Here is a 27,178-nt window from a genome sequence, read left to right as displayed (position 1 = left end):
AGATTCAGGTCTTGGACTAATGACTGATAATGCTTCAAATGTCCTAACAAACAGTGTATAGTATTTCTCACCTGTTTTATGAAAATCTCTGAATCTTCGAATACTTGCAGGTATTTGACGTTAAGGCCAATTGCCTTATACAAACCTTGAACTAGTGCTTCATATTCAGCGGTGTTGTTTGTGCAATCGAATTCAAGTCTACATGCTAACATAGTCTTTTCCCCTTCTGGGCTGACTAAGATGCAACCTGCTCCTGCTCCATCATTGGATTTAGATCCATCAAAAAATAATTTCCAAAATAAAGATCTAACTACAGGTTTATCTACAAAATTTACACATTTAGAAGTGTCTGTTTGGGAAAAAATTTCAACTTGAGAGACAACAGAGTTTTCTAAGAAAGGTGAAGTGTGAGCATTGAAATTCCCTAGAAATGATTCTACATAATAGTTTCTGATGATATTGTTGCTATACGTGACTGGTTCATTTTCTCTTTCTAATTTTTTTACTATGTACTTTTGATGTTTTTTGCGATCAACCCTTATTTGATTTGGTTTGCCATTATAGGGAAGCCACATGTGAGACCAGTCAATTGCAAAATAACCATGAAGTTTTTTTGACCAGTCTCTACTAAGGATTAAGCCATAGAACTCGAGAATGTCAACTACAAGTATGTCAATGACTTGGAAAACTTTAGGGTTTGATGAAAGTCTGATGGTTACTTGGTTAAGTTCCCCAAAAAATTCAACTTGAGAGCGATCTAACTGAACTATTCGTACAACAGATTTTTGAGGCTGAACATTCAACTTTGCACAAACTGTTCTAGGTAAGATGTTAGATGAAGCTCCATAATCAACTAGACAGTTGTGTAAGTTTTTATTAAAGACTTCAAAAGTAAGGATAAATGGTGGAGTGTGGGATTTTGATCTTCCTCCAATTAGAGCTATATCGATTGGATCAATCTTGTTCAAAGAAGTGCTAGGGGGTCTTCCCATTTCTTGGGCAGCTTGTGAGATCACGGCAGTAGGAAGTAGCACAGTAGGTATTGCTTTAAGTTCTTTAAGAAGTAACTTTTGTTGATGCTTCAATTTACTAAGCTCATGAAAGGTGATGTTTTCCCTAGGTTTCTTCATATCATCAATAATATTATATTCCATTTCATCAGAAACTGTCAAAGTTTTATATGAAGGAGAAGGATCCAATTGAGTAGGCATAGTTTGAGTGGATTTTGGTACCAATTTATTACATGTTGCTTTGTCCCTAGGGGTGGCATTGAAGCCTTATGTTTTGGATTTGTTTGTGACAATTCAATAGTGTTTTTACTTCGGGTAGCAACAGGTAATGCTTCTTGCATTTATTCATTGGGAAGTATAAAATCCCACATTCCTTGTAATTCTTCCACTACTTCATCATTCGTTTGTTCTTCGTTTATTGAAACTGCATCCTCCTCTCCATCCAATTCAGCATTTGATATAGCATTTGGAGGTTTAGGATCAGCAAGGGAATTCCTTTTAAATGGTCTAAAAAGTTTCATAGAGGAAGTCTATGCTACCTACTTTTTAATATCAACCATTTCGTTAGACATGGTTTTGAGGACTTTCTGTAACCCTTCAACATCAAAAGGATGTTTTGGTGGTTTCTTCTTGGAGTCATCCCTAAAGGTTACTTTCTTAGATTTTCGTTCTTCTAATGCATTTTTATTTTCCACAGCTAGAATTTGTTTCTCCACAGCGATTGCCTCTTTCATATTTTCGGCCAAAGTTGGTTTGGCAGCTCTATCAATGAAGATAGTTGTGTTTGACGGTAGAGTAGAAATGTACCACTCATTTTGGACCTCATCGCTAGGCTTAGATGTTGTTGGTATCTTATTCAATAATTTATTGAAGTGAGAGTTGAAGTCCTTAATGGGTTCTTTCGGTTTAGCTTTCAAGTTGGAGAGATCATTGATTAAGGTAGCTATAGATCTATCATCTCCAAATTTAGTTAAAAATTGCTCTTGAAAAGCATCCCAACTATTAATAGAACCTGATTGTAACAAAAAGTACCATGATCCTACTTCTCCCTGTAAAGTATATGAGAATAATCTTACAACCGTGTCTTCTTCCACTACTTCATTCAAGTTAATGGGAAACATGAAATTATTTATATGTTCCTTAGATAATAGGCCATTATCAGGATCGAATTTGGGCAACCATTTCTCTGGTCATGCTAGTAATTGATGTAAATGTCCAGCCATCCTAACAACCCCTGGGTTTCTCCATGGCCTTGGAGGATTTTGTGCCATCATTGGTATGTGGGTGGGGGAAGGTGTAGCAGTGGTTGAAGGTGATTGGGTAGAGGAAGATGTAGCTCCTGTACCTGTGTGAATCACAATCTAGAGTGGCGAGGTGGATGATTGATCTTGTGAGGGTATAGATGGAATGAATGAAAATGATGATAGAACCACGCTGTGAGATTTGGATGGTATTTTCTTAGCTTTCTTAAAACTTGGAAGAGGAAATTCGAACAAAGGAATTCCAAAAATTTTGCTCTCTGCTCTAGTTAACCATTGAGATGGGGTGAACTAAGAGGTAACACTATCCTGTGATAACTCAGATTCTTCTTGAGATAGAAAAATCCCCTATAATTTATCAATCAAAGATTGAACTTCAGGGGCTTCATTAAAATAAGAATGATCTGGCTTGTTTGGGATTTCAACAATGGGTTGTGTAATTTTCTATGCAACTTCTCGCTTAGGAATAGGGGATTTGGAAGACTTTTGAGAAGTTGGAGATGGTGGTGAGGGAGTTTTACTCTTAGAATGGCTTGCTGATTTGGATTTACTTGCCATTCACAGTCAAACACTCCTTCTAGCGCCAAAATGTTGAAGCCCCAAAAATCGTTGCTTCAACATGAGGAAAACCACCCAGTCTAGACCTTGGTTGGTAGCTCCTTTTCCATTTGGAGTAGTGGCTCCAACTGGGGATAATGGGACCAATTTCCCAATCTATTTAATGATTGTGCTAATGGGGTGATATGTGATGTTTTGAAATAATGTTTGGGCTAAAAGTAATCTAATCTAAACTAACAATCACATGCATTTTATCCTAATTTAAACACTATCTAATTATAACTATACCCGGGATTAAATTGATGTATGCGATTTACAATAATGTATGAAAGCAATTGATAATAAATATCATTCAATTGCGATGAGAAATGAATTCATTTTAACAATAATCGTTTCGTAACAAAAGTTAGCTGAAACGATTGTGAAAGAGATATCGCGTAAGGAATTATTCATATATTCAGCATAAAATATAGATCATCATCATACAGAAGTGCAATAATGGCAATCAAGATTTAGACTTTCATACATAAACAATTCGAAAAACAATCATTACTTAATACATAAGTAAAAGGGATTACAAGATAAAAGTACCATTTATAATATGTCCTACTCATATGTTTCAACAATATTGATCTATCCTCAGTCCATTCAACACCATCTAAGAGTACAAAAGTGAAATTTCAGTAGAAGATGCTAAATCAGATAAGAATAAATCATGTTCCATTAATTTCACCAGAACTTCTTCAAAGGGACAGAAGTGCATGTTTTGAAGATTGTTTCTGATAAAATTCTTGGACCCCTCTCTAAATGCATGAGAGGGGTTTAAATACTTAAACTATAAAACTAAAAATAGATTATTACAAAAATAGTTGAGGAGGTTTAAACGACCTGCCTCAAATTATGCAAAAATAAAATCAAAATAGAAATAAACATGGTGACTAACTATCCTGCATTTGATCCTTCAGATCACAAATGTCCATCATGGGCTTGAGCTGTGTTGGTTGGCTGACTTCAACTTTCAACTGTTTAGCGAATGTGGCATCGGTTAGTGTTGGTGCCATTTTCTCCGTAGAAGTGGTTAGGCATCGCAGGGTCATCCATTGGCTGTGAGGTTTTACCAAATGTTGCCAATATGCTTCCTAGTTTAACCTGGTTGTTTGCCTTATCACTTCTACTTTTTCTTCTGTTGCCTGTTTCCACTGTAGTTCACACTGTTTAAATTAGGAAGAAAACCTGGAATGGACTCTGCCACAAGCTTGGCACTATGTAAATTTTCATTGACATTTTCAATGACACTATCTGTTGCTACTGCCGCGTTTACTATTGCCTTTTCTACTTCTTTAAGCCAAGAATCCCAGCTCGCAAATAGGATTTCTTTATGCGACTCTTCTAGTTTAGGCAAGTTGTCTTTTCTCCCATATTTGGTATTCTTCCAGGTGATGAAATCGGAGAACTTTTTAAAGATCTCATCATATTCAAGTCTCACTTCCACGACTTGACTTGTCAATTTGTTGCTTGTTTCGCAATAAGATTTCCATTGCGAAATCTTCTGGCAGAATAATTCTTTCTAGTGCATCAGCTGGTAGTTAAGATCGAGTGCTTCGGTAACAAACTGATCAAATTTTGGTTCATCTTTGTGAAGATCAATTCTTGCCTGTATTTGTGCTTCCTTCTTGGCTCAGCTGGTTCGATGTTCTATTCATATCTGCTCAAATTCCTGTTGTAGCTTAGCTAACTGTATCTCTGCCTGCTCGTCAGATTTTGCTTGTTGTAATTGCTGTTCAAGCGACATTATTTTATCTTCTTTTTCTCTAAGCAACATCTGTACTTCTGTTTCTTTGTCCATGGTCGTTGTAGCGTAAGAACCTACAAACTTTGAGAGTCTAGTAAGATTGGCAGATGGGTCAATGGGTGAGTCTTCCCAGAGAACATCCATTGGTTCATTTTCAGGGGTAGTAGCAGTTGTAGAGTCCAACTTCCTTTTCTTCCTTTGTCTTTTCACCACTTCCTTATGTTGTGGGCTATAAATCACATCTAGAGGGGAAATTTCTTCAATTCTTTAACTATTTCAAAAGTAGGGGTAACAGGGATGTATTCTACCTCTTGTGTATTCACAGTCTCTTCACCTGTAATTTCCTGAGTTGTTTTCTGTTGTGGAGTTTGCAACTCTTGCGTTTGCTCCTCTATGTTTCTTCCTCTAAATCAATTACCAGGGGTTTTATTGGATGTGTGGAGGTGGCATGGATTTCTTCCTGCTTGCTGGTTTAAGTTTCTTCAGCTATCTTCTGTGTAGATTGGGTTGTATCCTTTACCGACTCCATGCTTCTTATTTTCCCATTTTGTCATGACTTTTGTGATTCCCTGGTAGATTTCTATTGGGATTCTTCTTCAGAATCGATCTTGGAATTTTCTTTGGAGTCACTGTCTATAGTCACATTGGGAGTAGGCTCCCTTATTGGTTTAATCAATAACTAGTCCAATGGGACCTTTGCTAACCTCTTTTCTCTATAATTGTAAAAGTTTTCTAGATCTTCACAGTCAAAAAGTAATTGTACCATATGCTTCACCTTTGTCAAGGTGTTTTTCTATAAAAATATGTCATGAAGGCATCTTCCTCATTACTAAATACTTTTATTTTCACCAAAGTGGTGAAATTTTCAACAGTGCCGAATGGGTCATATTGCCTTCCAGGGAATTTGTGTAATCGCAGAGATATCATGTTCTCTGCTTCTCTAAATGCATGCCCTAGGTCGTGCAATGAAAATTCTCCACACTGTAAAGGGAATGTAGGCCAGATGGTCTTTTTTTATTCCTTTAGTTTCTTGTTCATCCCTCCTTCACTAGCTATTTGATAGGCTATCTCACTAGCCATCAATTTGTCTGGAACATAGTATGGGAGGCCATGGGGGGAGGTGATGCTGCCAAAAACCCTGATATGTGTAAATGTTTCCTCCCCAAACCATCTAGCCCCCGATAGGATATCTACTTCAACTTCTTGTGAAGACCTGGGGGCATCTCAATTATAAAACCACTTGTGAATAGGGAGCATAACTCCATGACAAATCTTGAAAAAATGTGGTTGAAATATGGATTCCCGCATGTCCTTATGGTATATGTGAATGGGAAGTGGATTTCAAACAATCCATTTCCATCCCATGATAGGGAATTTTGAACTAAAACAAATTGCATCCATTACATAGGAGCTCATAAAAAATGGAGGGTAAACCCTTGAAGCAACACTTCTTTTCCTTCTATACTCGATAATTGTTTTTTCTAAATTGTCAAACAAAATTTTTGCCCAATTCATTACAGTTGCGTTAATAGTTGCATTTATTAACGACAACCACTCTAGGGAGAACTTAATACTATTGGGCCTACCAAACAGTCTACATAACATGTCCACTGCAAAATTATGACGGGGACAAATAGACGAAGTAGTGTACATACCGTTTTTGTCTTTCTTGATTTTTTCCTCATTATTTGACCAGGTGTTACAGGGAAAAGTGTCTATTTAGACTGCTCTATCCCACTAAGGTGTGACATCTGCCTTAGAAACAAACAGAGAAAAACTATTTTTGTTTTTCCTTTATGAATTATAGATAGAGAGGAACAGAAAGACCAACCTCTATCTTGCGCTAATCCTTCAATTCGATCCCTCTCTTCTTTGATAGTCCTCAGCTACCTACTCCCTTGCACGCCCAGCTTCACAAAGTACCTGTAAGATCACAGAAGCATAGCACTATACAAAGACATGGATCTATAATCATAAACAATCTAGGATCAGATGTAAATTGACCATACAAATGTAACAAGCATCAATGATACAAAAGCATGGAGGAAAACTCAAATAGTTTTTATTGATAAACAAGAAAAGATCTAGGAGGAGTTACAACCAGTTGTTCTGACCCAGCATCAACCTCCCAGCAAAGAAGCCCCTCTTCACCTCAAACAAAGCTTAGATCACCCAACAATCTGATGTTTGTCTCTAGAAACCAACAGCAATTCCTTACAATATGCAAAATTCCAGCCTCTGGATCTCTGGGATGAGGGATCCATATATAGATATCTGTAAGGGGGATGAGTCAGCTTGTGATTTGATTAGTGTCTTCTCTTTGATAGTTCTTGCTTCCACTTGGAGACTGAAGGCCTCTTACTCATCCTTGGTCGAATTTAGTGAGGCAAGTGTCACAGGAGAAGATTCTGGAAGCTTCCATTGCCTCTCCACCTCGTGGAATGACACTGCCATTTGTCATTTCTCGCCCATTTCACCCCACAGAAGGGAATTTTGAAATGCAACGCACCCTGACAGTGTATTTAGGTTAGATGCAACGCACTTAGCCAGTGGAGCAGCTGCAATGATCCTGTTTTGACCAATTCTGAGCAGTTTCTCATGGAGAACTTCTGGGAGAAGCTGTAATCTATTGACCTTGTTCCTTTAGGGGTTAGAACAACACTTTTAGGGACTTAGGAGCCCTTGATTTATGGGCATTTCATGCTTGGGGTTGCAGGGCCCAAAAATGTCTATAACAGTTGCCCCCTAATGTATGAGGCTGTTAACCTTTTGGTGTCGGGTGAAATGCTTTATTATGAGGATCCGAAGTTCTTTCAATGTTGGGAGGAGACCTGTAATAAGATAAAACACAATACATTATCTTCATACTATTTTCATGATCTAGCTGAGGCGGGCATTCCCATGCTCAGCTTTATAAATTCATTTTCATGTACATAGGACAGAAAATCGTTTGAGTGTAGACTGATGATTCTGGTAGAGCCATCATCCTTTCGAGTGGATGATTATCTGTGCAGCAATTATGTACATTTAATGTCTTTATTTTCCCTGAATATATATCGCAGCCCAGATGGATGAAACTAGATCCGGGGTCTTCAATCTCGTTCGATCTTCACTTGAAGTACAAGTCGATCCATGCGATAAATGTTCTGAAGTCGAACATGGAAAGACATCGCTTGATTACCAGTCAATGATGTAAACTGTTAACAAGCGCGAGAGGAATCACCAATAATGATAATGACCCTCAAGGTACTGCAGTACAATTCACGTGGTGTGAATAAAGGACTTGGCGTCAAACACCACGCAAAATCTTTCGGTCGAAGGCCATTGATGTAAACCTGTCACCGGAAGTGAGAAACTTGCCATTGAGGCATGCAAGCTTCAAAGTACTGAATGGGGTGTTCCTAGATCAACTTCTTGGATAATGATCTAATGTCGACAAGAAGTGATCCGTCACAGGAGGGCCTTAATGAATCCCACATCAATGACACGGAATGGAGCAAGTGATTTTAATGGAGGTGAAAACGATCTGGTGATATAAGGTTTAGGGTGGCGGTCATGAAAGAATGGAGTATAATGTATGGTAGTGGGTGAGACACAGGTGAATTCATTGAATGACATCTCTTGAACATATCGGCGACACTAATGTGATGGATCGGTAGCATTAACCCCAAATGTGGATGGTATGGCGTGACCATGGTGATGTGACTGGTGAATGAAACAACCCAACCCGACTCGGACACGGAGTGGAAGTGTCATGTTCAAGAGCGACTTGCTACCAACAAAGTTTCTTTGAGTTTTCTTCCCAATTTTCCCCAGTCATTGTTGATCAGTACCTCTTTATTTTTGTCAAGCTTGAGGAGGATAACATATGCTTGTTCTATAATTTTCCCTTCCGGCAAACCCATCGCTATGTTTTAATGAGCCTAGCGATAGTGAAACTCGTTCTCGTCTATAGACAAGTTTGTCGCTATTAATCTTTTTAACGAGTTTAACGACAAAGATAACTCGGTCCTTTTCAATTTTAGAGAGTCTGAAAAGGAACATAAAGGTAACTCCAAAATTCCTTTTTCGTCATCTAATCCCTTAAGTCTGAAAAAGTATAAAACAATACAAAAGGGATGAATTTTCGATACTTTTAACGAGCCGAACAAAACAAGCGCTCGATCTTTTTGTGTAATAATCCCTCAGGTCCAAAAAGATTAAAATCTAGAGGAGGGATAGCACTTCCTATCCCTTTAACGAGCTGGAGAGGCCAATGGCTCGGCAATCTTTTCATATTTTAGGAGTCAGTTGAAAAGAGCTTAAAAGAGACTCGTCTTTTGAGGAACGAGTGATAAAACGGGTAGCAGCTGATTCCAGGTAAGGTTTGGAATTTTCCAATCATGGCAGTGTCACAAGGATGGCTAGCGAAATCACTCTTCGCAGTTGTTCCTCAAAATGGGTAAACAATCAAATGGAGGTGAATGATCGGCCAATGAAAAAGTGGAGGTGACGGTGCAAACACGACCAAGGCTTTAATGGCTGAAGTACTACATTCACGATGGTTATTTACCGGGGAATAGTTCATTTTTTAACGAGCTTAAACACGGGTGGAAACATTTGCTCATGTCTTATGTTTATTTTTTAACGAGCTTGAACTATGTACTAAAACTGCTCGGTTAATCCAGTCGTGTGATAAGAATGTCTCATATAAAACGGCAAATTTTAGAGATTTGACCCACATCCTTCCTTTATGCAAGTTAGGAAACGAATAATCCTACGAGTTTAAAGGGTTAGAGGACCTACAAATTTAAAAAATAAATAGTCGTTCTTTGCTTGCACTCCAAAAGGCTTGCATGCCCCCACGTATAAAATATAGTTTCAAGGTCACCTTCTATTCGAGCTGACAAAACATTTGTCTTATCAGGAAAGGTATACCTCTTTCAGGTTACCCAAAGATTGTTCTATCTAGCTCGTAAATAGAACATTTCTTCGGCGATGTCTACTGAAATAAACAAAGGTGAGCGGCGATGCCCGCCAACCCACATAACTTTGACAAGAGGATCTTATTCCAGTCCAACTCCCTCTTCCAATCACGTACGGGAGTACGGAGGTCATATTCTCTCGTGGAAACCTACCCTATACCCGAAGTTTTCCTGCCGAAGCAGACCAGGGTGCATTCCCCCTGGGTTTCAGTCATGTCCCCCCGAATCACTCGCACTCATCGGGTGGACGGACTGGGGATTGAGACATTTCTTGCATGAAAGGACCATTCAGGGATGGTATACGACTATTTTCTCTGTATGATCTGGGAAATGAAAGCTGGTCCACGAGCTTGACCACTCTTCCTTCGTGTGGAAAACACATTACTCTAAAGAGTGAGGAGACAATTGATCCCATGCAATAAATATAGTCTCGTCCAAGGAGTAGATTGTAATCCAGGGGTCCTTGAACTACCATTACGTTCATGTGAACAGTTTTCCCTCTCAATGTTATGGGCACATTGGGAAGGATCCCTAACGGTCGACTGGTTCCTTTATCAAAGCCTGTCAGATTTCTCATCTTAGGCAAAAGCGATGGCGAACCAAGCGCTTTCCAAGCAGTTGAGGAAAGGATACTCACAGAAGCCCCCTCATCTATGATGGCACCATCCATAACCATTCTATATATTTGAACAATAATTCGGAATGGTATACTAGCTGGTAAACGGGGTCTGCCTAGTTGATTCCAGTCGAAGGAGACAAGTAGGTTGCTTGGAGGTGGGACCGAATAGACGGCCGGGTACGACTCTGACGAACTTCCTTCCTGCGATAAAGGAACGGGTAAATTGCCCCCATGTTTGTTGGAGTCTGTGCTTATGAAAAGAATTTGGACGGTGTCATCCTTGTTCTCTTCAGTGACTGTATCATCTGAAGATGGAACCTCTGAAGGCAAGACCGGGTCAACTGCCACCTCGACCTTTTGACTTTCGTCTGGTTTATCTTCAATGATAGATGCTTCAGCCAACCACCTGAGCGGGCCAACCGAATTTTCAACTGGTGTCGGACTCGGCAAGAGTTTTTTATATCTAGGAGGAAGTCGTAATGGTGAAACCGGACGATCGTCCAAAACTCTTTTAGCCTCGTCTAAGAAGGGACAACGGTGGACGGCGTGATTTCCTTCGCACAGTTTACAAGGAAATCTATATTTTCCCTTTTGTCCTGGGGCTTCACTTTCACTAGTTGACGGTGTGTTTTCAACATGATCATCAGAGGTTGACGACACCGGGTTGTGCAAACGGGGAGACCAGTCCCTTAAGATCCGAGGGATGCAAGGACAATCTTTGTGATAGTGGTCTCCCTTGCAAATGACACATGGCGATTTAGACCTGGTCGGTGCAGTGTGTGGATTTTCATTAGACGACACTCGTTTGCCCCCATTCGCTTTTGGCTCCTTCTTCTTCTTCTCTTTCTTCTTCTTTTCCTTCTTCTCCTTAGGTACTTGACTTTTGGCTTTACCAGCCCCATCAAGCGAAGAGGAAGGAGGAGAGGAAGAATAAGAGGAAGTAGAAGGTTGGTGGGTAACTCTGGACTCGTCTATTTGCTGATAAGATTGTTCAGGAATAGTGGTGTTCTGAACGATAGAGGTTGAGAAGAGCCATAAAGGCAAACCAATTGTCAGTCCTGGAAGCGACAATGTGGCCATATGGGGTGCAACAACATCTCCCCAAGAAGAGAAGGGACTAGGATTTCCTCTAAGGGGAATTCCTTGGTTGGTGGACTCCATTTTCTCAACCCAAGATCAACGTAGGAATGGGGTAATGAATATTCCGTTTAAAATAAATTTTAGACGCTTTGACACAACTTGTTTTTTCAGTTTTTAAGAGTCGAGAAAAAACAAAAGATGACTCTAGTCTCCTTCGATTTTTAATCAGCCTGAAGTGACAAGTGCTCAGATGGACCTTTTCTGTTAACGAGTTTGAAAAGGAACGAAAGGGACTGCTCTGGAAATCTAGGTAGAGGGAGTACCAAACCAATCACAAAACTGCAGAATACTTTTTACGGTACGGCAGTCAATCTTCCCGAATGCTGTGTTCAGTGCATTGCGATCGATAGGGCGGCAGACACGACTTCCTATGGATAAAGGATTAAGCCTATTGGGGTCCCCCAAAATATACTCGACGGTACGTGGGAGCACAAGTCTGTACTGGCACTTATCGTCTCAAAGTGGAGGAATCACCCAACCATCAGTGAGAACAACAATTACTAGGCTTTACGACGCCGGAATACGTCTCTAGCCTAGACTTCTAAATGTTGTGCCTTAAGTTCCAAAGCGTTGTTAGATTCATTGAATTTATTTTAAGTTGATCTTGTTTATGAAGTTTTCCTTTCGGGTTCACCACGAGATGTAGATGTAATTCCTAAAATGCAATCTAAGATGATAAACAAACTTTTCATCTCTTTTATGCAATGAAAATCCTAGCTACTAGGGAAAAGAAAGACAGAATCTTTTCACAAAGAGCAAAGAACACACTCTAAATGCACTTTCCTAAATCAAGCCAATCAGACTGTCTATATGCAAATGCACATGCACGTATTTGTTTTTCGACTTTCTTAGTATATAGATTCTAAAAAGAAAGTTGATGCACAAATCTGAATTTCTTTTCAAGCGACAAATATCAACAAGCTTCTTTTCGAAATAAAAAAAAAATGGAGACGATCACAACACTTCACGATTTTGAACTGAATACTTGTTCTTGACACTAGAAAATTACAAATTCAGACCAAAAGCAATAGTAACAGGATAATCGACCATCAACAGCAATCAAACTTTTTCCTACGATCGAAATCGACACTTGCAACAGATTCAAATCAAAGGACGACAGTACGACTATGCTACTTTTGCAAAGGAGAATTGTAAATGACTCAACAAACACACAAAAACATCTACAGTTCTTTTGTACAAAGGACGTGGAATAACAGTAAGGAAAAGGGATTTCAAGCAGACATATACTGATCATAGGCAGCAAAATTCAAGAATAGAACTGGAAAGAATGAACCACAGAAGCCAAAACTGCACAGAGCTAGTCTGATCAGCGCACCTGTAACACAGAGAATCTAAAATGTAGCGCAGGTTGTCCACTCAGGAAGTGCACTGAAGTTCATAATCTCTGAACAATACTTGTGCTGGGCCAGAAACGAGACTTTCCGGGTCACAGTTTGCAGTTCAGTTCTTGGGTTTTGGCCAAGTAAAAAGCAATCAGTAATGCAACAATCAGGGGTAGATCTAAGGAGGATCTAAGAGATATCACAAGGGCAATCAGATAGTTTGTGAATCAGTTGTTTAAATCATAAACAGATCCAGTGGATGGATTGAAGCAGCAATTATCTACTTTGCATTTGTTATGACAAATGCAGTTCGAATGCTACTTGTAAGTTTATGAAATAGACAACAAGGAATGATAAACAAACAAACTAATTAGCTCCCCAGCAGAGTCGCCATTTTGTTACAGGGAAAAGTGTCTATTTAGAACTGCTCTAACCCACTAAGGTGTGACAGATGCCTTAGAAACAAACAGAGAAAAACTACTTTTTTTTTCCTTTATGAATTATAGATAGAGAGGAATAGAAAGACCAACCTCTGTCTTGCACTAATCCTTCGATTCGATCCCTCTCTTCTTTGATAGTCCTCAGCTACCTGCTCCCTTGCACGCCCAGCTTCACAAAGTACCTGTAAGATCACAGAAGCATAGCACTATACAAAGACATGGATCTATAATCATAAACAATCTAGGATCAAATGTAAATTGACCATACAAATGTAACAAGCATCAATGATACAAAAGCATGGAGGAAAACTCAAATAGTTTTTATTGACAAACAAGAAAAGATCCAGGAGGAGTTACAACCAGTTGTTCTGACCCAACATCAACCTCCCAGCAAAGAAGCCCCTCTTCACCTCAAACAAAGCTTAGATCACCCAACAATCTGATGTTTGTCTCTAGAAACCAACAACAATTCCTTACAATATGCAAAATTCCAGCCTCTGGATCTCTGGGATGAGGGATCCATATATAGATATCTGTAAGGGGGATGAGTCAGCTTGTGATTTGATTAGTGTCTTATCTTTGATAGTTCTTGCTTCCACTTGGAGACTGAAGGCCTCTTACTCATCCTTGGTCGAATTCAGTGAGGCAAGTGTCACAGGAGAAGATTTTGGAAGCTTCCATTGCCTCTCCACCTCGCAGAATGACACTGCCATTTGTCATTTCTCACCCATCGCACCCCACAGAAGGGAATTTTGAAATGAAACGCACCCTCACAGTGTATTTAAGTGAGATGCAACGCACTTAGCCAGTGGAGCAGCTGCAATGATCCTGTTTTGACCAATTCTAAGCAGTTTCTCATGGAGAACTTCTGGGAGAAGCTGTAATCTGTTGACCTTGTTCCTTTAGGGGTTAGAACAAAACTCTTAGGGACTTAGGAGCCCTTGATTTATGGACATTTCATGCTTGGGGTTGCAGGGCCCAAAAATGTCTATAACACCAGGCCCAGGTGTAGTCTACTGGGTCGTCATTCTCTTTGGAAAACTTCTCAACGAACTACCTGTTGTGGATGTCTTGTGGCTCTGGTAAGTGGTACATAAGCCGTAGGTTGTTTGGGGTAAAGATCCCATAACCTCTTGGCTTCTTGTCTTGAATTCTTTGTCTAAGATGTCGGCTTCATCAATAACTCATTTAACCATCTTGGTATAAGGGATTATCTTCTGGTGTCCAGCTATGCAGTGCAAAAATGAGCATGTTGTCTCTAACATGGATGCGTCTAAGGAATCACATCCGTCAACTGTAATCTTCGTTTTCAGAATCCTTGGTTGCTCTTCCTTCAGTATATTATACATGGCCTCCCATGTAGAGGTCCCTCCCTCTCTGTTGCATGTAGTATCTATAAACAGAGGAGTCATTTTAAACTTCTCAGAGACGACTGCCTTGCCTTTCTTCACCATTCTTCTCAATGATTTGCTCTTTGGATTTTCCTTGAAAGTGAAGAACAACAACTATTAGATACACAAAGATGATAAGGAACGTAAAACGAAATAATGCAGATAAATTGTAAGGGTGATAAAAGGATTTTTATTCGAGCACACGTAAGAAGATATCATATCACGCTAAATGGCTTTTCCCACATAAATGCAGTTATCTCTTACTAAATGCCCACTAATGCTTCGTTATCCCTTAGATTTAGTACTCATAAATGTCTGCATCGTAAAATTGGAAGAATGCTTCTAGGGTGGCGAGCCTTTGAACTGCGATCACGGCGATTGTGCGATTTACGAAGCACTATTGCAGATCGCAATATCACATTATGCCTTTTCACCTTTCTTACCTCCTACTATGTTTCTGCGAGATGAGAGATGCGAGCCGCTCGTTAATCGTTTCAAAACATAGTTGCTTGCTAGGTTTATCTATGTAAAAGACCCTTTTTAATGAGTGGTGGACCTAAAACATTTTCTTATGATATATTTAAGGAGTGGGTCTAGGTCTTGATCGCATTTCACAATATCGGCTGGTGGTAAGTTTGTGGTGTTCATTTGAATGCCCGAAATGCGATGCGATAAAGGTTATAACGCCATCACAATTTTGCATCTCGCATGTTTTGAAATAACCTTTTTAAGGTGGGTCCTTTATGAAGGGTAACATGTGATGCAAGACTAAGCCTAAAAATATTAAGGACTTATTTTATGTCAGATTTATGATAGTTTCGAGCATAGAGTCCTTATTTAATCATTTTATTTGATTTTGGAGGGTTAGAAAGGTCTTTTGGTGGTGGTAAATCATGTTATATGTGGGTAGGTAAGTATCTAGTAGTTTTCTAAAAAAGGGGGGTTTGATTGATATCTTTGCTTTATTCCAAAAAATGAAAGAAATGCCTAAATGCTAAGTTTTTTTTTTGGATATATTTTTTTAAAGGGTCCCCATTTATTAATGTAATATTAACTACTATCATTAATAAATGGGGGGTTGTTGAATAGCACAATAAGACCATTTCTTCCTAAGGGGAGAGGAGTGACCTAGGTGGATATTAGTGGCCACCCGCCTATTCCACTTGGACTCCCACCATTGTTTCTTTCAGTTTTTCATTTTCCTTAATTGTAGCACAAGTTACTCTTTTTAGCAGTTTTTCGCTTCCTAAACTTTCGGAGCCATTTTGAGGCCCTAAACGACGTTTTTTTGAAAAATGGGAAAACAAGAATTTTCAACTAGCGTGAGGGAGTGACATGGAATGCTAGGTAGTGCTAAGTCAGGCTAGAGTGCCAGGGTGACATGTGGCCAAGATGTGTTAGTTGCCAAGGTGTGCCAACATGTGCTAGGAAGTGATGGGGAGTGTTAGGGGAACAAAAGGGTGCACTAAGTCAATTAATGCATGGAAATAAATGAATAAGAGTTTGTGACAAGAAGTGTCAGTGAGCTCCAGGTGTTCTAAGGAGGGAGTGACAAGGTATGTTGGGTAGTGCTAAGGTATGCTAGAGTCCAAATCAACATGCTAAGATGTGTCAGGTGCTATGGTGTGCCAATGCATATCAAGGAGTATTATGCAGTTCCAGGGAAACACAAGGGAGTGCTAGTTTCAAATGCATGGAAATGAATGAATAAGCATGTGTGACAGTGAGTGTGAGTGAGTTATAGGTGTGATAAGGAGGGAGTGACAAGGTATTTTAGGTAGTGTTAATGAATGCTAGAGTGCTAGGGTGACATGGCAACATTGTGCCAAGTGCCAGAGTGTGGCAATGTGTGCCAAGGAGTGTTAGGGAGTGTCCCCTTGGCTTTCTTTGAGGTCGAGTGAGATGGAACTTTTCCATGTGGTTGTTTGGATAGCCAAATGTGTTGTTCCCCATGAAGTTAGTGAGGTTCAACGAAACAAATAGGATAGGCTTTTAGTAACTGCATAGTTGATGAGGTGGTTACACTGAACTATCCACCATGAAAGGGAACCACCATGAGAGCAATTATGGTTGAGGGCTATGAAAACACCAATTCCTTCATGCCCACTATTATGGTCTGTTTATGCGAACCCCTCCTTCCTTGTAAATAGTTAGCATGATAGTTACTTCAGCAGATCCCTCTCATTTCACATTTTGCCATAGTGTCAAAACCTAATTTTGAGTGGTTCAATGAGGAAATCCCACATTGGTGATATCAAATGGGAAAATTGACATTTCTAGGGGTTTCCATAATAGTGGCAAGATGCCTTCGATTGAGAAGCTCGACGAAACTTGAATCGAGACGTTGAACTTTCCCCATCCAACTATGATGGACCGCAACCAAAATGCGAACCCATCCTTCCTTCCTTACTTCCAGTTGTAGGGTTTCAACTCATCATGTGTTATATGGAGGGATATCGAAGGCTTTTCAGAGCCATTAAGGGTGTCCTATTGATTTATGAGGGTTTCACCCCGTGTTAAGGTGTGTATCTATGCAAGAGGAGGGTTTCAAACCCGTTCAGTGTGTCTAATGTGCCATATGATATTATTCTTTTTCATAGTCTCCACATCAAATCCAATTTACATCGTTGATAAGTATCTCCTTCACCTAGGAATAAGAAACCCATACCATATATGTTAGGGATGAGTGTACTCCTCCTCTGTGTGTGTGGATGTTGCTCTAACCTTTTGCGATAGGTAGAGATAGAGCTTTCTCGATATGTACATTTTACTCATCTTCCATTAAGGGACAACAATAAGATGCTATGGCATAAAAGAAGCTAACCACCAACAAGGGGTGCAAACAAGTTCATCCAACATATAGCATTAGTGAATTGGGATGATGTTACCACTACTAGTTGATTAGATTCAACCAAGAATTCCTTCCTGCTAGCTAAGGTTCACAGTGCAAACCTCTTCTCATCCCTACAACTATGATGAAAAGAATCCATCAGTGGGAGTAAATCATCTTATCTTTAATCAAAAACCTTATCATTTAGCATTTTGCAATAGCCAAAATCTATTTTTGATGTATCCTATGACCATTATTTTTCCTCATCAAGGATAAAAAAGAACATTCTTCTTATTTAATTAGAATAGAATTTCCTAAAATTGATCTCTGGGGATATCCTGTAATCAAGAAGAGAAATTCCAAATATATGTGATATAGATGACCTATTTGAGGTGTCCTTGATGAGATGAGTAAGCGCCATCCCATAGTAGAGTTGCTAGTAGTGTCCCAAGATGAGCCCTACTATATTATAGCAAATTTTCTCCTCATGAGATATAAATATGTTATTGTTGGGCATTACACATCCATCATGCATAAGTCCTATGCAATCAAGAGGTAGGTGATCTCCTTAGTTCACCCACATCATTCCCAAGACCTACCTCTATTTTTTTGAATGTGCGAAACGAATAGTCGCAGAAGAAGGCTAAACAAATGGCATGTGCCCAATAAATTTGTATTTTTATGGATTCTTTTAAATGAATAAATTTTAAGGCTTTGGTCCAATAATAATATAGAAAAATCTCATTTCAATCTTAAAAAATATAAAAATATAAAAGTTAGAGAAACTTCTCACATATCAATTTTTTATGTGTTCAATTTGACAAGATTAATGGTGCAAGCTGGAAAAAATAGTCTCTGTCGTAGGCAGGGACTAAAAATAGATCTACTAAATGGGTCTAAAACATTTTATAGATAAGAAACAAAGGAATCTCTCTTCATAACCAAATATCAATTTTGGAGTTCTCAAAACAAAATAGAAAAATCAATATCTTTTATTTCTTAATATTCAACCATATTCCTTCACAATCTGAATGGACATAATCCACATTCATGTCAACGTGGACATCAACATCATCAATATGTTCTTCACTTACACATTTTGTTTCTTGAAAGCCTACAACCAGTGGCAAATCTACATACTCGGGTTCATATGATGTATTATTTCTCAATCCTTTTGGAGGACATGTTAACACTACATACCAGTCAGTCTCAATTGGATCTTGTACATAGAATACTTGTTTAGCTTGCGACGCTAGAATATATGGATCATCTTGCCAATGATTTTGACTTAAGAATTTATTCATATTCACCATTGTAAAACCCAAATCATCAATTTTGATCCATCTCTATTGTATACATCAATACAATTACATTTGAACAATGTGTACTCCATACAAAAATAGTCCAACATAATTATTTCTTCTACCACTAAATAAAATGTTGTGTTTTGAAGTAAAGGGTTTGCATCTTTGGAACTTGAACTCATCATTGTTTGAGCTTCCATACACATGCCACTATTTTGGGTGGGTCTCTCATTCTCTATGATTTTTGTATGGAATCTATAACCATTGATTAGGAATCCCTTGTACTTATTCATGAATTTCCTGGGGCCACGTGCTATCCATTTAAGTGTATTAGACACCTTTCCATCTCCTTCCACCTATATAGTTTTAGATTTTTAAATGTAGTTAGAATTCATACATTTAACCTCTGAAAAAATATTTAATTTCCTACATGACAATATTCCCATACACTGAGTTTTAAGTACACTTATAATATAAATAATATCATTACCTCGCGTTTTAACCAACTAGTAAAATTATGGGTGTGCAGTTTCTGCAATAGATAATCATCCTTTTTTTTTTAGGTAATTGAGTTGGAAATCTCCATTCTGTGCATCCTAATTCAACAATTATGGACAATAGGTATGGTGGTTAATGTGTTTTGATAAAATATGAATAAAATATTTTTAAAGGTAAAATATGTTAATCTATCCATGGAGATGAATTTTGGAAAAAAGAAGGAGGTTTTAGTTAAGCATGGAACCAAGCACAATAACCTCCTTCAGTTTTTTCACATGTGTTATGGTTAAAGATATGTGAGTTTTTCTTCCTTGATGCTCTTTTCGTTGCGCTTCTGGATGGTAAATTTTGGAATCAAGTTTGAAGAGGCTAAAATGATGTTTTTGCATGGTTAAAGGCTCCAGGGTGTAGTGGACATGTCCAAGTTTCTTCACAGGTCTTCATCAACACTCAAAACCTCATTCAAGTCATCAAAATTTCAAGTCAACTATTTCCTGTGCTTTTGCCAAGAAACAATGTAAACTTTGAAACGAGAACTGATATTGTTACTCGTTTCGTAGAGATAGCAAAAAAGTGACCCGATTTTGAAAAGGGGTGATGCAGAACACACATGTTTTTTAAAGCATAGTTTTTGGCACTTTAAATTTTTTTATGTACATTGCGTTTTAGAATGATAGTGATTTTCACGTTGACTTAAACAAGTGGTAATTCTGCATCAAGCCCTTTTTTTAAAAGAACTATTTTGTGACTTTAAATTTTCTAATGTATGAAATGTAAATAATTATTTTATAAATTTAATAATTTTTGAAGTGGTATTCTTCTTCATATTTTCTTGTTTTTATTTAATTTTTTTATTTTTATTTTTGTAGTGAGGTTTTTATTGTTTTGCATATTTAAACAAGAAGGTCGATATTTTGAATTTTCGATATTCTACATATTTATACATCGTTAATTAAGTTTTCAATCCCCATGAAATAATTGTCTCTGAAAAACAATAAATTTTAACAATTGACATAAAAATAACCATTTTTAACATAAATATAACTAAAAAACTACATGTTTTGATAATTTTTTGTAATTTTTTGCTAGAAATGACATGTCAAAATCACAATTTTTATAGGAAAATTTTAACTAAAAATGGTTAAATAATAGTTTTTTTTTATGAATTTCATGTCAAAAAAAAAATAATAATCACTTTTTTTTTCAAAAAATAATGATTAACATAAAAATTAATGCGAAAATCACATAATACAAATATTGAATGCATAACAACCTTAATTGAGTGCTTATTCTTCTCATAAAATGTCAAAGTCAAAACATTACAAGTATAACTAATTAATAGTTACAAAAAATGAGCTTGATTTCCAAGCATAACTTAAATTTAATCAACAATGTCACGTAATCCAAACTCTTCGTCCTCTAGAGTTTCATCATTGTCTTCTTCCACAATATTTTCTGCTTCATTTTGCTCATTTTCCTCTTCTAATGGATCTTTGATGTCTGCGAATCTCCCAATGTATGCCTTTCCAATCATTCCATGTAATGGTGGTTGGGGTTCCTTTGCCTTTTTTGCCACATGTGATTCACTAAAGTCCCCTTTCTTCAACCCAATTTCTTGCATTGCATCTGGAAGAAATTGAAGAGCATTAATTCTTTGCTGAATAAAATTGCACTGTATTGGATCTTTTTCAATGGCAATGCAATTTCTTCCTTTTTGAAGGCAACATGCTAGTGTTGTACCTAATTATCAAGAACAAAAGAAATAATGAAGTAAATTAGTACAATGACATATAAATTAAGAAATAACATATTGAAATTCAATTCCATATAATTTCATTTGAACATATGTCTATAAGATAGTTAATCAATAATTGTGGTTTTTGATAAATGTTAACTATCTCTCTTTTTGCTTCTTTGTCTTCATATGTTAGTTTCCTCAAAATAGCATCATAAGTCAGTGTTTGGCTATGACTCTTTCCATCTACCCGATTAAAAATCATAGACATATAGCTGTCATCTTTTGCCCAACTATCAATATGGATGAACTCACAATCATTTATAAATAGTTGATCTTCACGGTTAAGAATATTTGACTTTTTCTTGTAATATGAAATAGTAAAAGTTCAATTAACTTGTACATAAATGAATTTTTTAACATTAATCAAATATATATTTTAAACGTCTTACCATGTAAGTTGCATCCTTGGATTTGTTTTCCCCTTGAAGCTTGACAATAACATTGCAAATTGTGTGTCTGAATGAAATGTCACAAATCTCCATAATGGTGATAATGTGACTTCTAGAAATCCCGTAACCACTTTACTAAGACCTTGATAAGTATAAGGGTCACTATCATAGTCAATTTTTGGAATATTGAAACCATGGGGAATATCTGCAATAACTAGGGCATAATCCCTTTTAGGTATGAGTTTAGCAAGGTCTTCATAGTCGTCTTGTATTACTTGATATTGAATAGATTCAAGCCCATTCCAAATGAAATGAGTAAGATTTGGATCAAGTTCAACATTCTTAAGACGTTGCTTCTTCAGTCTTTCGATCTTAATTTTTTCAATAAAGGTTCTGAAACTATCTGGTGCTCCATTTGCATCCTTCTTCATCTTTTATAAAATAAGAAAATATATGTGTAAGTTATAAATTAAACATAGTATATAGATGAATAAAAATGAATATATAAATCAACATACCTTTTTTAATGCAATATTAAAAAAAAATTAATGTTGATGTAGAACTTGAATCTAGATAGTTGCGTACAACATCATCCCAACTATGTTCATTCAACAATTTAACCATTTGTTCTTGAATTTTCATGTAAACTTTGTGACTGCATATATAAAGCAAAAAGAGTTAATATAATGATATGTATAACAAATACTACCAAGAACAATATGTTATATTCAAAAGAAAATTATAATCTAGAAATAAATAAAAATAATTCAACAAACTTACTTTTCAAATTCCTCAGACATTTCCTCCAATGATAGTTCCTTTGACCTCACATGAGATAATATTTCTTTGACAAGTTTTTCATCCTTCACTCCTTGCAATTCTCTCCAAGGTGTGACAGTCATATCTTCTGGAAGCTGCTTCATTTCAGGACCTGAATTACTGTTGCTACATATCAATGGTTTAGACATTTTGACCTTCTAGATTTTAATGCCAATGTTCTCCCACATGCTGAAAATATCATTAATAAACTCCCATATCTCTCCAGTTATAAATTCCAACTGGAAAATGTTATCAACACCTCTGAATAAATCTCTAAATTTGCCACCTTTTATGCCTTTTGAATTGATTTTCTCTTCAATTTGATAGCCTATTTCCATGCAACATTTATTTCGGAAATCTATAGTAACATTTATCCTATCCCCACCACATTTTTCTTCAAATTCACTATGAATAAATCTAACCCTTTGGATGAAAGTCATAGACATCCTATATTCATTATCTCAATTATGATCTCATGCCACTAACTTTGCTTCTGTATTTTATAAACTAGCATAAATGATACATTTCATTGTTTCAAAACGTGGGTTATTGGGATATTCCTCCATCAATTGTCTTTGAGCTTCTATAGAATGGTTCCCCCCAAGCACATAATAATTGTATTCAAAACATTTTGACTTATCAAATGTTTCTTTGTTGGGAACTTGAAATGGATCAACAAGAAGCACATAATTAACCACATGAGCATATGGATTGTATCTCATCAATGTCTTCAAGCTGTGAACATGCAGATGGTGTGGCTTTCTGATTTGATATTTACATTGTCCTTAACTTGCTTTATAGATTTGTTTGACATTAAGCTGAAATGTATGACCACCCTCAATTAAGTTTCTCTTTGTCAAGTTTTGTCGAATGGCATTTTGTTTTATTTTGATAATGCCATCCTCTAAATCAACTCCTGGTGTAATGATTTCTCTGCTTTCTTTTGAAGTTTCACTAGGTTCTTGACTGTTGGTAATGACTACTTCAAAATGTTAAACTTTACTTTTCTTGCTCATAACATTATCATCCTTAACTAGAACAAATTTATTCTTGGGCATTGTTACTTTTAGTCTTTTACAACTCTTCTCAGTTCCAATGTCATCCTCAATAACGACAACATATTCTTCACTGCCAGTTTCAACTTCCACATCTTCAAAAGTGACTTGTCTACCTTTGCTAGATTTATCCACTAGAGGCTTTTTTTTCTGATCCCTTGGATTTAGTTTTTTAGCATCATAAATTACTACATTTTTATTGTTTGGCATATCTTCTTCTGACACTGAGTAGAAACTGCTGACAACTTTCATAATATCATGCTCTATGAAATGAATGCCTCCCAACCTAATGAACAACTATCAACAAAATTCTGCCAAACAAAATATCATATGTCAATAAAAACAAAGTTATAAAAATATAGCGTGATAGTTACAAGAATGCAAAACACAAATATAAATAACAATACTTACGATATTTTGTGTCATCTTATTTACAATTTGTTTACACAACTTTGTAGATACCTCTCTCGTGTCATACAATGAATATGATAACTGGTATTTAATCATTTCATGTGACTTGGGTGGTTTTGTAAGTATGTAAACAACTTCACTGCCCGATACCAAACACATGTCTATGACCTTTCCCATCACTTCATAAATTCCATTATCATTAGGTATATCAACATATAGATATATCTGCACATTTTGGTTTTCTATTTCTTTCACATACCAAACATTTGATGGAAGTTTCACTTCTTTTGATTTCTTCCAGTATGAAATCATCTTCTTATCATTTGAGGCACTTGAAAGATTTGTAGCCATCAACTCAGGTGGGGTTCGTTCACCAATGTTTTTTGAAGATCCACCTTTAAGAGTCTTTGGTCCAGAAAGATTCACAGAAATCTTCTTTGATGCCATTTTCATGAAAAAAGACACATATAAATCAATAAATCACAAAAAAAATAATAACTTAAATTAACAACGAAAACGATAAATGATAATTAATTTTATAAACCTGAAAATCAGCCGGCCAACCGAGTTGGCTATTAGGTCCACCCCCCCCAGTGGCCCAACAACTACCCCCCTCCTAAACCCCAGCCCCACCCTAACCCAGCGGCCCAATGGCTTGCGGGGGTGGTGGGGCGATTCTGGGAATCGCCTCGCCACCCCTGCGGGCCGTTGGGCCGCCGAGTTGGGGACGACTGCGGACAATCCTCGCCCCACCCCGACTGCCCAATGGCCCACGTGGGTGGCGGGGCGATTCTGAGAATCTCCTTACCACCCTCGTTGGCTGCTGGGCCATAGGGGTGGGGCGGATGGCTGCAAATAGCCCCGCCCCACCCCGGTAGCTCAATTGCCCACGGGGGTGGCAGGGAGATTCCCGGAATTGCATTGCAACCCCCGCGGGTCGTTGGGCTACCAGGGTGGGGCAAGGATTATCTGCAGCTGTCCGCTCCAACCCAATGGCCCAACGACCCGTAGGGGTGGCAAGGCGATTCTCGGAATCACCCCGCCACCCCCGCGGGACGTTGGGTCTCCGGGGTGGGGTGAGGTGTCTAGTAGCCAGCCCCACCGCCCCTAACCTACAGGCCTGTTTGGCTATTGTGAGCATTACCAGGCCCACCATGCCCACTACGGACGTAGTGGGTAAATTTGGCCCACAAAAATTTTTAATTTAAAAAAAAAAAAATTGAACTTCATTAAACTTATTTAATTTTAAAATTTGCAAAGAAGAAAAATTAACTAACCTTTCAAATGCGAGAATCCTCCGTTGAATATGTTGTTGATAGCAATGTAGCTACTCCACAAACTCGCTGCAAGTCTTTTAACGAACCTCGGAAAACCTTAATGTGACGTGAGTAATAGTGATAATGAAATTTATTATATACGTGAAATTACGTAAATGTTTTACCATACAGTTAATGTGAGATTAATTTGTTTATAAACAAATTTAACATGTTAATTTTTCTATGGCGATATAGGAAACTATGATAAAGCGAATATTATGGAATTGTTTTATAGCACGGTGAATGTGGGATTAATTTGTTTTAGAAGGTATTATCAAAATTAAAAAAAAGTTCAATTGTCTAGTAAATATTATATAGTTTAACTGTTAAATTAATTTAGCTAAAAGATTTAGTTTACAATTTTAAATTTAAAGATTTACTTCATAAAAATAAAAAATAAAAAATAAAAAAAATAAATAATTATTTAAAATTTTTCAATAAATTGTAGAACAAAATAATGGAGGGAAATACATGAAACGAAAACTTTGGAGGGAAAAATTTCAGTGAAATTTTTTTGAGGGAAAATTTCATTATTTAAGCTATGTAATATCATTAGGAGAGTCTGCATTTGTATCATTCAACCGCTTCTATTTGAAAGAGATGGATTCTTCTGATAGTGAAGTTTCGCTTTCTGAAGCATCAACATTTTCGTCGCATAACAACTCTATTCATATTGATGAATATAACGGAAATTATTCCATTGTGAATAGAAAGTCAATTCTTCCACTTAGTCCTAATCCTAAAGACTATGAGAGCAGCACTGATGAAACAGGGGATGAAGAATTTCAAATAAATAAAGAGTCACAGTTTCCACTTAGCCCTAATCCTAAGGATTATGAGAGCAATAGTGATGAAGAGCATGATGACGAATTTCAAAAGAATGGAGTGTCACAATGTCCACCTAGTCCTAATCCTATGGACTATGAGAGCAGCAGTGATGAAGAGCATGATTATGAATTTTAAAAGAATGGAGTGTCACGATGTCCACTCAGTTCTAATCGTATGGACTATGAGAGCAGCAGTGATGAAGAGCATGATGACGAATTTCAAAAGAATGGAGTGTCACGGTGCCCACTTAGTCCTAATCCTAAGGACTATGTGAGCAACAATGATGAAGAGCATGATAAAAATTTCAGAAGAAGGGAGTGTCACAATGTCCTCTTAGTCCTAATCCTATGGACTATGAGAGCAGCAGTGATGAAGAGCATGATGATGAATTTCAAAAGAATGTAGTGTCATGGTGTCCACTTAGTCCTAATCATATGGACTATGAGAGAAGCAGTGATGAAGAGCATGATGAAACATTTCAAAATAATGGAGTGTCGCGGTTTCCTCTTAGTCCTAATCTTATGGACTATGAGAGCAACAGTGATGAAGAATTTTAGCTGAATAGAGTGTCACAGTGACCACTTAGTCCTAATCCTATGGACTATGAAAGCAACAGTGATGAAGAACATGATGAAGAATTTAAAAAGAATGAAGTGTCACGGTGTCTACTTAGTCCTAATCCTATGGACTATGAGAGCAGCAATGATGAAGAGCATGATGAAAAATTTCAAAAGAATGGAGTGTCATGGTGTCCTCTTAGTCCTAATCCAATGGACTATGAGAGCAGCAGTGATGAAGAGTATGATGACGAATTTCAAAAGAATAGAGTGTCACAGTGTCCACTTAGTATTAATCCTATGGATTATGAGAGCAACAGTTATGAAGAGCATGATGAAAAATTTCAAAAGAATGGAGTGTCATGGTGTCCTTTTAGTCCTAATCCTATGGACTATGAGAGCAATAGTGATGAAGGACAGGATGAAGCACTTAGTCCTAATCCTAAGGACTATGAGAGTAGCAGTGACAAAGGACAGGATGTAGCATTTTCAGTAAGTAAATAATCACATTTTCGACGTAGTCCTAATTCTATGGACTATGAGAGGAGCACTGACAATGCACATGAGGAAGAATATCCAATAAGCATCGAGTCAAATTTTCCATTTAGTCCCAATTCTAAGGACTATGATAGTAGCATTGAAGAAGGGGAAGATGAAGAATATCCTCCAAGTTAGTATTTGAAAAGCACAACTGATCATAGTGTGGATAACACTCCTCAAAATGATGATCCAATGATGGAGATGTTTCCAAGAAATATTGTATCGATGAGTAGGAGCAGACCTTTTCATATCAATGCAAGATGTTCTAGTTATACAAGGGGTAGAGTAGAATACCTTACAAGAAGAAGTTCTATCAG

The sequence above is a fragment of the Pinus tabuliformis genome, chromosome 8 (assembly GCF_031772625.1).
Source record: "Pinus tabuliformis cultivar Carrire ecotype Pingquan chromosome 8, CPIR1, whole genome shotgun sequence".
Lineage (NCBI taxonomy): Eukaryota > Viridiplantae > Streptophyta > Pinopsida > Pinales > Pinaceae > Pinus > Pinus tabuliformis.
This window is presented reverse-complemented; position numbering follows the sequence as displayed.